The following is a 12,264-nucleotide window of genomic DNA, read 5'->3' as shown; positions in this document are numbered from 1 at the left end:
TGATCCTCACACTGTCTTTCCTCACAGCGATAAATCATTTCCAAGTTCAAGAGCAATCATGACAGGTCAAGGCTGATAGATATTTCTAAATGGACAAAGCCCACTGCTTCCGTGTGGAAAACTGGATAGCCGAGCGATACCTTCCTCATATAGGAATCTACGTAGCTTGGTCCGCAACACATCCCAAGTATTTGTCTGACAGCATGAACAGAACCATTAGCTTGAAAGCATTACTGCCTTGAGATACGGTTCCTCACGCTTTCTGACCTTGCCCTGCCAAACACTTTTCCCCAGCCATGTGAATCTCTCAGCTGTCAGATGGATTAATCCCATGCTGGTGCTCTGTGTAGACCTGCTGTCTTACAGCTCCGGTGACCTGGGTTTGATCCTGGTCTCTGGTGCTGCCTGTTTGGAGTTTACAAGATCCCCCTGTGACAGCGTGGCTTCTGACAAGATGCACTAGCTTCCTCCCATGTCTCACCGAGGCCCCCATGCTGTGTGTTTGTTCAGTCATCCAGTATTCCTCTGGCATGCAGAACCGGTATCCAACGTTACTGCTGGGATTCAGATGCTTTCTAGGTCAGGCAGTAAGTTCAAGGCTCACAAGAACCAGTGCAAGGATTTAAGGTGGCTGAGCAGGTTGACAAGATTCATGTCAAGGAAGAACACGCTCCAGGAAAAGTATTTATCCCGTTGCTCGTTATGGGATCTTTCTTTCCACAGGCTGATGTCACAGTTCCTATCTTATTTTAGCGTTGTGCACTTCAGAGGTTCTTGTGAAAGAATGAGTTTGGGGTGGGACAGGCTTTATGGAAGTGCATGTCCCGTCCAGATGCATCACAGCTAGCCATGCAACGGCCCTGCCAAAAAGCCGCAAGCAACTGCAGAAAGATGTGGACACAGCTCAACCCATCACGGAAACCAGGCTCCCCTCCGTGGACTCTGTCTACATTTCCTGTTGCCTCGGGAGATCGGCCAACACAGTCAGGGTGCCCTTCCACCCTGGACATGCTCTCTCCTCCAATCAGGTCGAAGATTGAGAACGCATACCGCCAGACTCAGAGACAACTTCTACCCTGTTGCTATAAAAATCGTGAATGTGATAAGCTTGAACTCTTGACCTTGCACTCTGCCTTGTCATTGGCTCTTGCCCTTTATCTGACTACCTGCACTGCTCTTTCTCTATAAGTGTAACACAATGTTCTCCATTCTGTTTTCCTCTCGTACAACCTCAACGTACTTTTGTATGGAATGATCTTTCCGGATAGCTATGTACATGAGTCAATAATGAACCATTACCAATTATGTTGTCTTCATTTTTCTCCATGTTCACCATTGATCCAACATTTGCAACTCAACAGAGAGACAGAAAAATTCTACCCTGCTTGTACAGTCCAGAATCCCCTTGACTGTCTTGAAATCACACCTCTGCCCATCACCCACACTCTCTCCTCCACCCAATGTTCCTATTTGATCCCATGTTCCACATTCCTTTCCCAACAGATTCCATCATCTGCACTCCTTTGTTATCTCCACCTATCACCTCCCAGCCTCCATTGCTCTTTCCACCCCTTCCTTCCCCACCTGACTCCATCCGTCAATCAATCCCTCCTCACCTGGATCCACCTATCATTTGCCAGCTGTTACTCCACCCTTCCTGTCACCTTTTTATCCTGCCCATCTCCCCTCTACAGGCCCTTCAACCCACTGAGTGCACACCCGTATCGTCAAAAACGTATTTAACTCTAATCCTACACTGGTCCAGATGAAGGCTCTTGACCTGAAATGTCAACTGATCATTTTCCTCCACAGATACTGCCTGACCCAGTGAGTTCCTCCAGCATTTGATTTGTTTTTGCTTCAGGTTCCAGTACCTGGAATCACATGTGTCTCCAAATCCCTCATTTCCAGAAATTGCAACTGAATAAATGGCCGAACTTCACATATTCAATACAATGTAATACAAAATGAGATTTCATTGTAAAGACTTCAACGCAGAAAGAGGCCATTTACCCCATCAAGTCCATGCTAGCAGGTCAGACCGAAGTTTATAAGATTGTGGGAGGCCTAGATGGAGTAGTCTTTTTCCCAGGGTTGGAACATCTACAACTAGAGGACATGCATTTAGGATGAGAGGGGGTGATTTAAAAGATGTGAGGGGCAAGCTTTTTTTTTACACAGAGAGTGGTGGATGTTTGGAATGCGCTGCCTGGGGTGGCAATAGAGGCAAATACATTAAAGATTTTTAAGAGATGTCTAGCTAGGCACATGACTGTGAGGAAAAAGAAAAGATATAGACATTGTGTAGACCAGGCATGGGCAAACTACGGCCCGGGGGCCATAAGCTTTTTAATCCGGCCCGTAGAACTTGATGAAATTATATTAATAAACCTTGTTAACGTTTTTTCCCCGCAATTCTGGCGTTTTCCCAATAGATGACGCACTCTATATACATTGACCTTTGTTGAGGTGCAGCGTATTATTCCACATTTGCGCTTTACTCTTTGACCTCTCACCCCTTCTGTAAAGATGAGTGGAGCTAAGAAAAGAAAAGTGGATAGAGAATGTCGGGTGTTTAATAAGGAGTGGACAACTAAACATCTTTTTACCGAACACCGATCAACTGCTGTATGCCTGATATGCCAAGAGACTGTGGCGGTTTTTAAAGAATATAATATCAGCCATCACTTTGCCACAAAACATGCCAACTATGCTAGCAACCAGTCAACGAAAGAACGGGAAGCTAATGCTCAGAGGTTGGCAGCTAATTCACAGGCTCAACAAAATTTTTTTCACCGTCAAACTGCCATTCATGAGTCAAGTACCAAGGCGAGTTTTATGCTGTCATTCAAATTAGCAAAGGCCAGCAAGCCTCTGTCTGAAGGCGAATTTTTAAAAGAATGTATGGTGGAGACAGCAGGTATATTGTGTCCGGAGAGCAAAGACAAATTTGAAAAAATCAGTTTATCACGCAGGACAGTGACTCGCCGTGTGGAACTGATAGATGAAGATATAACCAGCGACTTAAATAAAAAGGCAGAGTCGTTCACGTTATATTCATTAGCACTGGATGAAAGCAACGATGTAAAAGACACTGCTCAGCTCCTCATTTTTATCCGAGGAATTAACAATACTTTTGAAATAACGGAGGAGTTTTTGACAATGGAGTCTCTGAAAGGAAAAACACGGGGAGAGGACTTGTATGACCGGGTGTCTGCTGTCATCGAAAATATGAAGCTCCCTTGGAGTAAACTTATCAACGTCACCACAGATGGATCTCCTAATTTGACAGGGAAAAATGTCGGCCTGCTGAGGAGAATACAGAATAAAGTGAAAGATGAAAATCCTGACCAGGATGTTATTTTCCTTCACTGCATCATCCACCAGGAATCTCTATGTAAATCGGTATTACAGCTGAATCATGTTGTGAATCCTGTCTTAAAACTTGTCAACTTTATACGTGCAAGGGGACTTCAGCACCGTCAGTTCATCACGTTCCTGGAAGAAACTGATGCGGATCACCAGGACCTACTTTATCACTCCCGTGTCCGCTGGTTAAGTTTGGGCAAAGTGTTCCAACGAGTATGGGAGCTCAAAGAGGAGATCGGTGCATTTTTGGAGTTACTGAGGAAGGCCGGCGAATTTCCTGAGCTGAGCAACAAGAGCTGGCTTTGTGACTTTGCGTTTGCTGTGGATATATTTTCACACATGAATGAACTGAACGTGAAGCTACAGGGGAAGGATCAGTTTGTGCATGACATGTACACAAATGTGAAAGCCTTTAAATCCAAGCTGGCTTTTTTCTCCAGGCAAATTTTGAATAAGTTATTCACTCATTTTCCCACACTAGCCACGCTGGAAGAGGCCGGCGCAAATGTGAAAAAATACAGCGAGTCACTGGATGTGCTGCACAGAGAATTCTGCCGTCGCTTTTCTGATTTTGAAAAAATTGACAAGTCACTTCAGTTGGTGGCCTGTCCCCTGTCACAAGATCCTGAAACAGCACCAGAGGAGCTACAGCTGGAACTGATCAACCTTCAGTCTGACCCCGTCTTAAAAGAGAAGTTCAACTCTCTTAAACTGAATGACTTTTATGCTTCATTTTGTAAAGAGGTGTTTCCAAACCTCCGGAGGACGGCACAGAAGATGCTGGCATTGTTCGGCTCGACCTATTTGTGTGAACAGGCGTTCAGCATCATGAACATCAACAAAGCCAGCCACAGATCCAAGTTAACTGACCAACACCTCAGATCCATCCTGAGAATCGCCACAACAAAACTAAATCCAGACTTTGATGCGCTGGCTAAAAAGGGAGACCAACAACACTGTTCCCACTGAAATTAAAAATAAGTTTCTTCGTTGTGTTATGTAAAAAATGCATTTGAAAATATTTTTTTCAATAAGCCTTACATGTTACATGTCATTTCTGTTAAGTGATGGACATGAGTAGTGCGCAGGTGCATGTACGTTCTCAAAATAAAAAATGCGCTCCAGATCAAATAACGCGCTCCGCATACTGGCGCGTTGTCACTGTTCTGTCCTTGTGCTGGTCGTTGTTGAGTTTTGGCACAGGGGACAATTGAATAAGAAGGAGCTGGACATGTAGACCTGCATCTCCTACCGTTTTTGAAATAAAGACAGTCAGGAGGAGAGTGATGATGATAATATCTTGAAGGATAACAGAATTTTCAGTGCTTTAAAATAATTGTTACTATTAAAAAAAGCTGTATTTTATTCATTTAATTTTCAGTGTTTTAAAAGTCATTTCAATAAATAGCTAAATACCATGGGACTTCAAAGACAGATATTTTGTTGTAATGCATTTGTTCATTTTCAATTGAAATTAAAGCACATGTTTTCTACATATCCCATGATATTTTATTTTCTCTTATGAGGTGTATTACCAAAACACTCCGTCCATCTGCTCCTGGTCCTGGTCCAGCCCCCCTGTCAAATTTTAGAACCCTTTGTGGCCCACAAGTCAAAAAGTTTGCCCACCCCTGGTGTTGACAGACAGGATTAGTTAGTTGGCAATTTGATTACTAATTTATTTGGTTCAACACTGGGGGCTCAAGAGGCTCTTCCTGTCCTGTATGTGTGTAGGCCTCCGTTAGTCTCGATAGACCATGGATTTGCACCTTGGAAAGTTTCCAGGGCGCAAGCCTGGGCAAGGTTTTCTTTATGGAAGACCGGCAGTTGCCCAAGCTGCAAGTTTCCCCTCTTCACGCCACCGATGTTGTCCAAGGGAAGGGCATTAGGACCCATACAGCTTGGCACTGGTGTCGTCGCCGAGCAATGTGTGGTTAAGTGCCTTGCTCAAGGACACACACGCAGCCTCAGCCAAGGCTCGAACTAGCGACCTTCAGATCACTAGACGAATGCCTTTATCACTTGGCCACGCGCCAGCACTGTCCTGTCCTGTACTGCACTACTCAATGTTCTATGTAATTCTACAAGGCTCCATTCCCTTTCTCCGCTACCCCTGCAACCTATTCTTCCTCACATGCACATTTACGCCTTTGGTTCCCCTGCTAGCCGGCACCTTGTGGGAGACTCATGCAGTAACAGGGGAAATCTTCAAACTGCACATCAACAGCAATGGAGGTCAGGATCGAATGTGGGTCACCAGAACCGCGATCAACAGTACTAACTGCTGCACTCCACCTGGAAACGGTAATAGCAGGGATATCCATCAGAATTTCATCCAGATTTTGCCAGGTTGAATGAAGGTCTTAGAGCTCCTGTTATTGTCCATTGTGGTTGTGTCTTTGATTATGAAACTCACCAACAAGAATGTCACATTACACCACAATATAAAAGTAGGGATTTAATGCTGAGGTAAGGTGTTGGTCAGACTTCATTTGGAATAACGTGAGCAGATTTGGCCCTGTATCTAAGATAGAAAGTGTTGGTATTGGAGAGGCTTCAGAAGAGGCTGCCAAGAATGATCCTGAGAATGAATGCGTTAACATATGAGGTCTGTATGATGGCTCCGACCCTGAACTCGGTAGAAGAATGGGAAAGGGGGGGGGGGGGGGGGATTTCACTGAAACCTACCAAATATCGTACGGCCTTCACAGTGGATGTGGAGAGGATGTTTTCGATAGAGGGAGAGACTAGAACAAGACGGCTTAGCCTCAGAATAAAAGGATGTCCCTTTAGAACAGAGATGAGGAGGAATTTCATTAGCCAGAGGGTGGTGAGTCTGTGGAATTCATTGCCACAGATGGCAGTGGAGGCCATGTCATTGGGTATATTTGAAACAGAGGTTGATAGATTCTTGATAAGTAAGGGCATCAGAAGTTAGAACATAGAACCTAGAACGGTGCAGTGCAGGCCCTTCAACGCATGCCATCCTTTTAACCCATTCCTGACCACCTTACCCTTTCCTCCCAAATAGGCCCCCACATTTCTTTTATCCATATGCATATCTAAGAGTGTCTGAAATATCCCTAATGTATCTACCTCTACCACTACCCCGGCAGCATCTTCCACGCACTTAACACTCTTTGCAAAAAACCTACTTTAGACATTCCTCCTAGATTGCACTAATCATTCCATCAATCACTTTAAAATTATGCCTGCTGATATTAGCCATTTCCACCTGGATAAAAGGTGCTGTTGTCCGCTCTATCTATGCCTTTTATCATCTTCGGCACCTCTAATAAATCACCTCTCATCCTCCTTTGCTCAAAAGAGAAGAGCCCAAGCTCAGAAGATATGCTCTTTGAGCCAGACGGCATCCTGGTAAATCTCCTTTGTGCCCTGTCTAAAGCTTCCACGTCTTCCCTGTAATGTGACCAGAACTGAGCACAATCTTCCAAGCGTGGTCTAGCCAGAGTTTTCTAGAGATGCAACACTACCTCGTGGCCTTTGAACTCAACAGCCTGACGAATGAAGGACACTCCATATGCTTTCCTAACCACACTATCAACTTGAGCAGCAACTTTGACGTGGACCTCATGATCTCTCTGTTCCTCCACACTGTCATGAACACTGCCATTAAACTTGTAGTCCACCTTAAGTTTGACCTTTCAAATTGTATCACTTCACACTTTTCCAAACTGAACTCCATCTGCCACTTCACAACCCAGCTCTGCATCCTATTAATGTCCGATTGTGACCCACAACATCCTTCTACACTATCTGCAACACCGCCAACCTTTATGTCATCTTCAAGCTTACTAAAACTGTCTCCCACTTCCTCATCTAAGTCCTTTTCTAAAAATCACAAAGAGCGGGGGGAGCAGAACAGATCCTTGTGGAATACCACATCACAGGCCTCCAGAAAGAATACACCCATCTGCTACCACCTCTGTCTTCTGTGTGCAAGTAAATTCTGATTTCACGCAGCCAAGTTTCCCTGGATCCCATGCCTCCTGACTTTCTCAATGAGCTTACCATGGGAAGCCTTGTTAGACATCTCGTTAAAATCCATACATACCATATCCACCAATTTACTTAGCCAGCTCATTGAAGAATTCAGTCAGGGTCATGAGGTATGACCTGCCCCTCATAAAACTATGATGACTATCCCTGAATAGACTATGCTTCTCCAAATGCTTGTAACTCCTGTCTCTAAGAATCTTCTCCAATAGTTTGCTTACAACTGATGTAAAGTTCACCATTTATAATTCCCAGGATTATTGATTACCTTTCTTGAACAAAGCCATAACAATTGCCACCCTCCAATCTTCTGACACTGCTCCTGTGGTCAGTGTGGAGGCAGATTATCACCAAAGGTGCAGCAATCTCTTCCCTCAGTGTCTGTAGTAACTTCGGTTATATCCAATCAGGCCCAGAGGATTTATCTATCCTAATGTTTTTCAAAATTTTCAGCACATCCCCTTTCTTAACCTTGGCATGTTCTACACTGACCTTACATTCCTCAAGTTCTCTGGAGAAGGCAGGAGAATGGAGTTGAGAGGGGGGAGAAAGCCATGATAGAATGGAGGAGCAGTCTTGATGGGCCAAATAACCTAATTCTGCTCCTTTGTCTTGTGGTCTTAATTACAAGGATATTGCTGGGACTCAAGGACCTGAGTTATAGGGAATGGTTGAATAGGTTACAACTTTATTCCCTGGTGCATAGGAGAATGAGGAGAAATCTTACATAGGTTTATACAATTATGAGGTGTATAGGCAGAGTAAATGCAAGCAGGCTTTTTGCATGGGACTTGGGTGAAACTAGAACTGGAGGTCATTTAAGACATAAGAGCAGAATTAGGCCATTCGGCCAATCAGGATATCTCTGCCATTCTATCATGGCTGATTTATTATCCCTCTCTATCCCATTCTCCTGCCTTTTCCCTGTAGCCTTTGATGCCCTAATTGATCAAGAACCTATCAAACAATGCACACAAAATGCTGGTGGAACACAGCAGGGCAGGCAGCATCTATACGAGAAAGTACAGTCGACGTTTCGGGCCGAGACCCTTCGTCAGGTCTAACTGAAAGAAAAGATAGTAAGAGATTTGAAAGTAGGAGGGGGAGGGGGGAAATCCAAAATGATAGGAGAAGACCGGAGGGGGAAGGGTGAAGCGAAGAGCTGGAAAGGTGATTGGCGAAAGGGATACAGAGCTGGAGAAGGGAAAGGATCATGGGATGGGAGGCCTAGGGAGAAAGAAAGGAGGAGGGGAGCACCAGAGAGAGATGGAGAACAGGCAAGGAGTGATTGTGAGAGGGGTAGAAAGAAAGAGAGAGAGAGAAAAAAGGGGGGAAATAAAGGCCATGGATTGAAATATTAGAATGGGAATGGGACGTGGAATTAAAATGTGTGGCCACTGGGAGATCCTGCTTTCTCTGGTGGACAGAGCGTAGGTGTTCAACGAAACGGTCATATGTCAATCCATAGCTTCCTCTACTGTCAAGATGAAGCCACATTCAGGTTGGAGGAACAACACCTTATATTCCGTCTGGGTAGCCTCCAACCTGATGGCATGAACAGTGATTTCTCTAACTTCTGTTAATGCCCCTCCTCCCCTTCTTACCCCATCCCTTATTTATTTATCTGTCTATCTATCTATCTATCTATTTATTTATTCTTTCCACCAGTCCCCCCTTTTTCTCTTTTTTTTCTCTCTGCCCCTCTCACAATCACTCCTTACCTGCTCTCCATCTTCCTCTGATGCTCCTCTCCCCCTTTCTTTCTCCCTAGGCCTCCCATCCCATGATCCTTCCTCTTCTCCAGCTCTGTATCCCTTTTGCCAATCACCTTTACGGCTCTCAGCTTCACCACTCCCTCTCCTGTCTTCTCCTATCATTTCGGATTTCCCCCTCCCCCTCCTACTTTCAAATCTCTTACTATCTTTCCTTTCAGTTAGTCCTGACGAAGGGTCTCGGCCCAAAACATCGACTGTACTTCTTCCTATAGATGCTGCCTGGCCTGCTGCATTCCAGCATCATTTTGTGTGTGTTGTTTGAATTTCCAGCATCTGCAGATTTCCTCATGTTTGCGTTTTTTAAAATTTTTTTAAAACTTGTTTTTATTGTGTTTTCAAATAGTTACAGAATAAAAGTGTGTGAAAAAGAAAATATGTGTTATCCATCCCCCCTCCCCTTAACCCCTCCCCCCTAACATCCCTACTGAAAGAAAAAAGAAAGAAAGAAAAAAAAAGGAATACCTGGATATTAGAAGATCCCCACATGCTCCATGGAGTTCGTAATAACTTTAGTATATATATTTATTTCTTTCCCCAAGTAACCAATTATTTAATCTTCGGAGCGCCTATATATTTAATCCTGTCTTTTGTAAATAAAGGCGCCAAATTTTCAAAAATGTTTCATATTTATCTCTTAAATTATAAGTAATTTTTTCAAGTGGAATACAGCCATAAATTTCTTTCTTCCAACAATTTATACTTAAATATGTATCCGATTTCCAAGTAACTGCAATAGCTTTTTTGGCTACTGCCAATGCAATTTTTATAAATTCTTTCTGATATTTATTCAATTTGGATATTGGTTTTATCCCTTCAATATCACCTAGTAAAAGTAATATTGGATTATGTGGAAGTTGTATTCCAATAACTTGTTCCAGTAAAACTCTTAAATTTGTCCAAAAAGGTTGAATTTTAGAACAAGACCAAGTAGAATGTAAAAAAGTACCAATTTCTTGGTTACATCAGAAACACTGATCAGATAAATTTGGGTTTAATTTATTTATTTTTTGTGGTGTAATATATAGTTGATGTAAAAAATTGTATTGCACTAATCTTAATCGGACGTTTATTGTATTTGTCATACTCTCAAGACATAGTCTTGACCAATTTTTTTCTTCAATTTTAATATTCAAATCACTTTCCCATTTTTGTCTTGACTTATGGACTCCTTGTTTAATTGCCTGTTTTTGAATCAAATTATACATACAAGAGATAAATTTTTTAGTCTTTCCTTTTTGAATTAAAGTTTCTATTTCATTGGGTTTCGGTAATGACATTGTTTGACCTAACTTTTCTCTTAAATAAGCCCTTAGTTGAAAGTAACAAAAAAGAGTGTTGTTTGATACTTTATATTTATTCTTTAATTGATGGAATGACATTAATATACCTCCTTCAAAACAATCTCCTATATATCTAATCCCTTTTTGAAACCAATTATATAAAAGTTGATTATCCATTGTAAAAGGAATAAGTCTATTTTGAATTAAAGATCTCTTTGCTAATAAGGATTTCTTTGTCTCATCGTCAACATTTATCTTAGTCCATAAATCAATCAAATGTTTTAATATAGGAGATTCTTTCTTTTCCCGTATCCATTTAGATTATGTTTGCGTTTTAAAAAGATGCTATCAACCTCAGTCTTAAATATACCCAGTGACGTGGCCTGCACAGTTGTCTGTGGCAATAAATTCCACCGATTCACCACCCCTGGCTGGAGAAAAGTTTCCTCATCTCTGTTCTAAACGGACATCTCTCAATTCTGAGGCTGTACCCTCTAGTCCTAGATTCCCCTACTACAGGAAACACACTCTCCACATCCACTGTATCTAGGTCTTTCAATATTCAATAAGTTTCAATGAGATTCCCCACCCCAACCCCCTTATTCTTCTAAACTCTAATGAGTACAGATAGAGAACCATCAGACATTAACATTTCCATTCCTGGGATCATACTCATAGAACTCATCTGGACCCTTTCCAATCCCAACATATCCTTTTGTAATACTGTATTAACCCTTTCCTGCCCAGAATCATTCTCATGAACCTCTTCTGGACCCTCTCCAATGTCAGCATATCTTTTCTCAGATAAGGGGCCCAAAACTGCTCCCAATATTCGAAGTGCAGTCTGACCAAGGCTTTATAAAGCCTCAGCATCACATCCTTCCTTTTATATTCTAGTCCTCTCGAAATGAATGCTAACATTGCATTTGCCTTCCTCTCCACTGACTCAACCTGCAAGTTAACGTTTAGGGAAGCCTGCACAAGAACTTCCAAGCCCCTTTGCACATCTGATTTTTAAAATTTTCTTCCTATTTAGAAAACAGTTCCTGCATTCACTCCCTCTGCAAAAGTGCATGACCATGCGCTTGTCTATGCCATATTCCATCTGCGAAATCTTTGCCCATTCTCTCAAAACGTTTTAGTTTTTCTACAGACATTCTACTTTCTCAACACTATCTGCCCCTCCACCTATTTTTGTATCATCCGCAATTGTGGCCACAAAGCCATCAATTCCTTCATCTAAGTCATTGACGTATGACGTGAAAGTGCGCTGTGCGATTACCAACCCTTTCAGCTCATCACTAATCATTGGCAGCCAACCAGAAAAGGCCCCTTTATTCCCACTCTTTGCCTCCTGCTAGTCTGCTAATCTTCTAACTCTGATAGTACCATAGGCTCTTATCTTTTTAAACAGCCTCATGTGTGGCCCCTTGTCAATGGCCATTTGAAAATTCCAAAAGAAAACAGCATCCTCTGACTTTCCTTTGTCTATTCTGTTTATTATTTCCTCAAAGAATTCCAACTGATCTGTCACGCAAGATTTTCCCTTCAGTAAACCATGCTGACTTTGGCTTATTTTATGATATGCCTCCAAGTACTCTGAAACCTCATCCTTAATAATAGACTCCAGCATGTTTCCAACACTAAAGTCAGGCTAACTGGCCTATAATTTAGTTTCTTCTGCCTCCTTTCTTTCTTGAAGAGTGACATTGGTAATTTTCCAGTCCTCAGGAATCTTTCCAGAATCTAGTCATTCTTGAAAAAGTCATTGCTAGTACCCCCACAATGTCTTCATTTACCTCTTTCAGAATCCTGAGGTGTAA

Source organism: Hemitrygon akajei, chromosome 1 (genome assembly GCF_048418815.1).
Source record: "Hemitrygon akajei chromosome 1, sHemAka1.3, whole genome shotgun sequence".
Lineage (NCBI taxonomy): Eukaryota > Metazoa > Chordata > Chondrichthyes > Myliobatiformes > Dasyatidae > Hemitrygon > Hemitrygon akajei.
Note: the sequence above shows the minus strand (reverse complement) of the source record.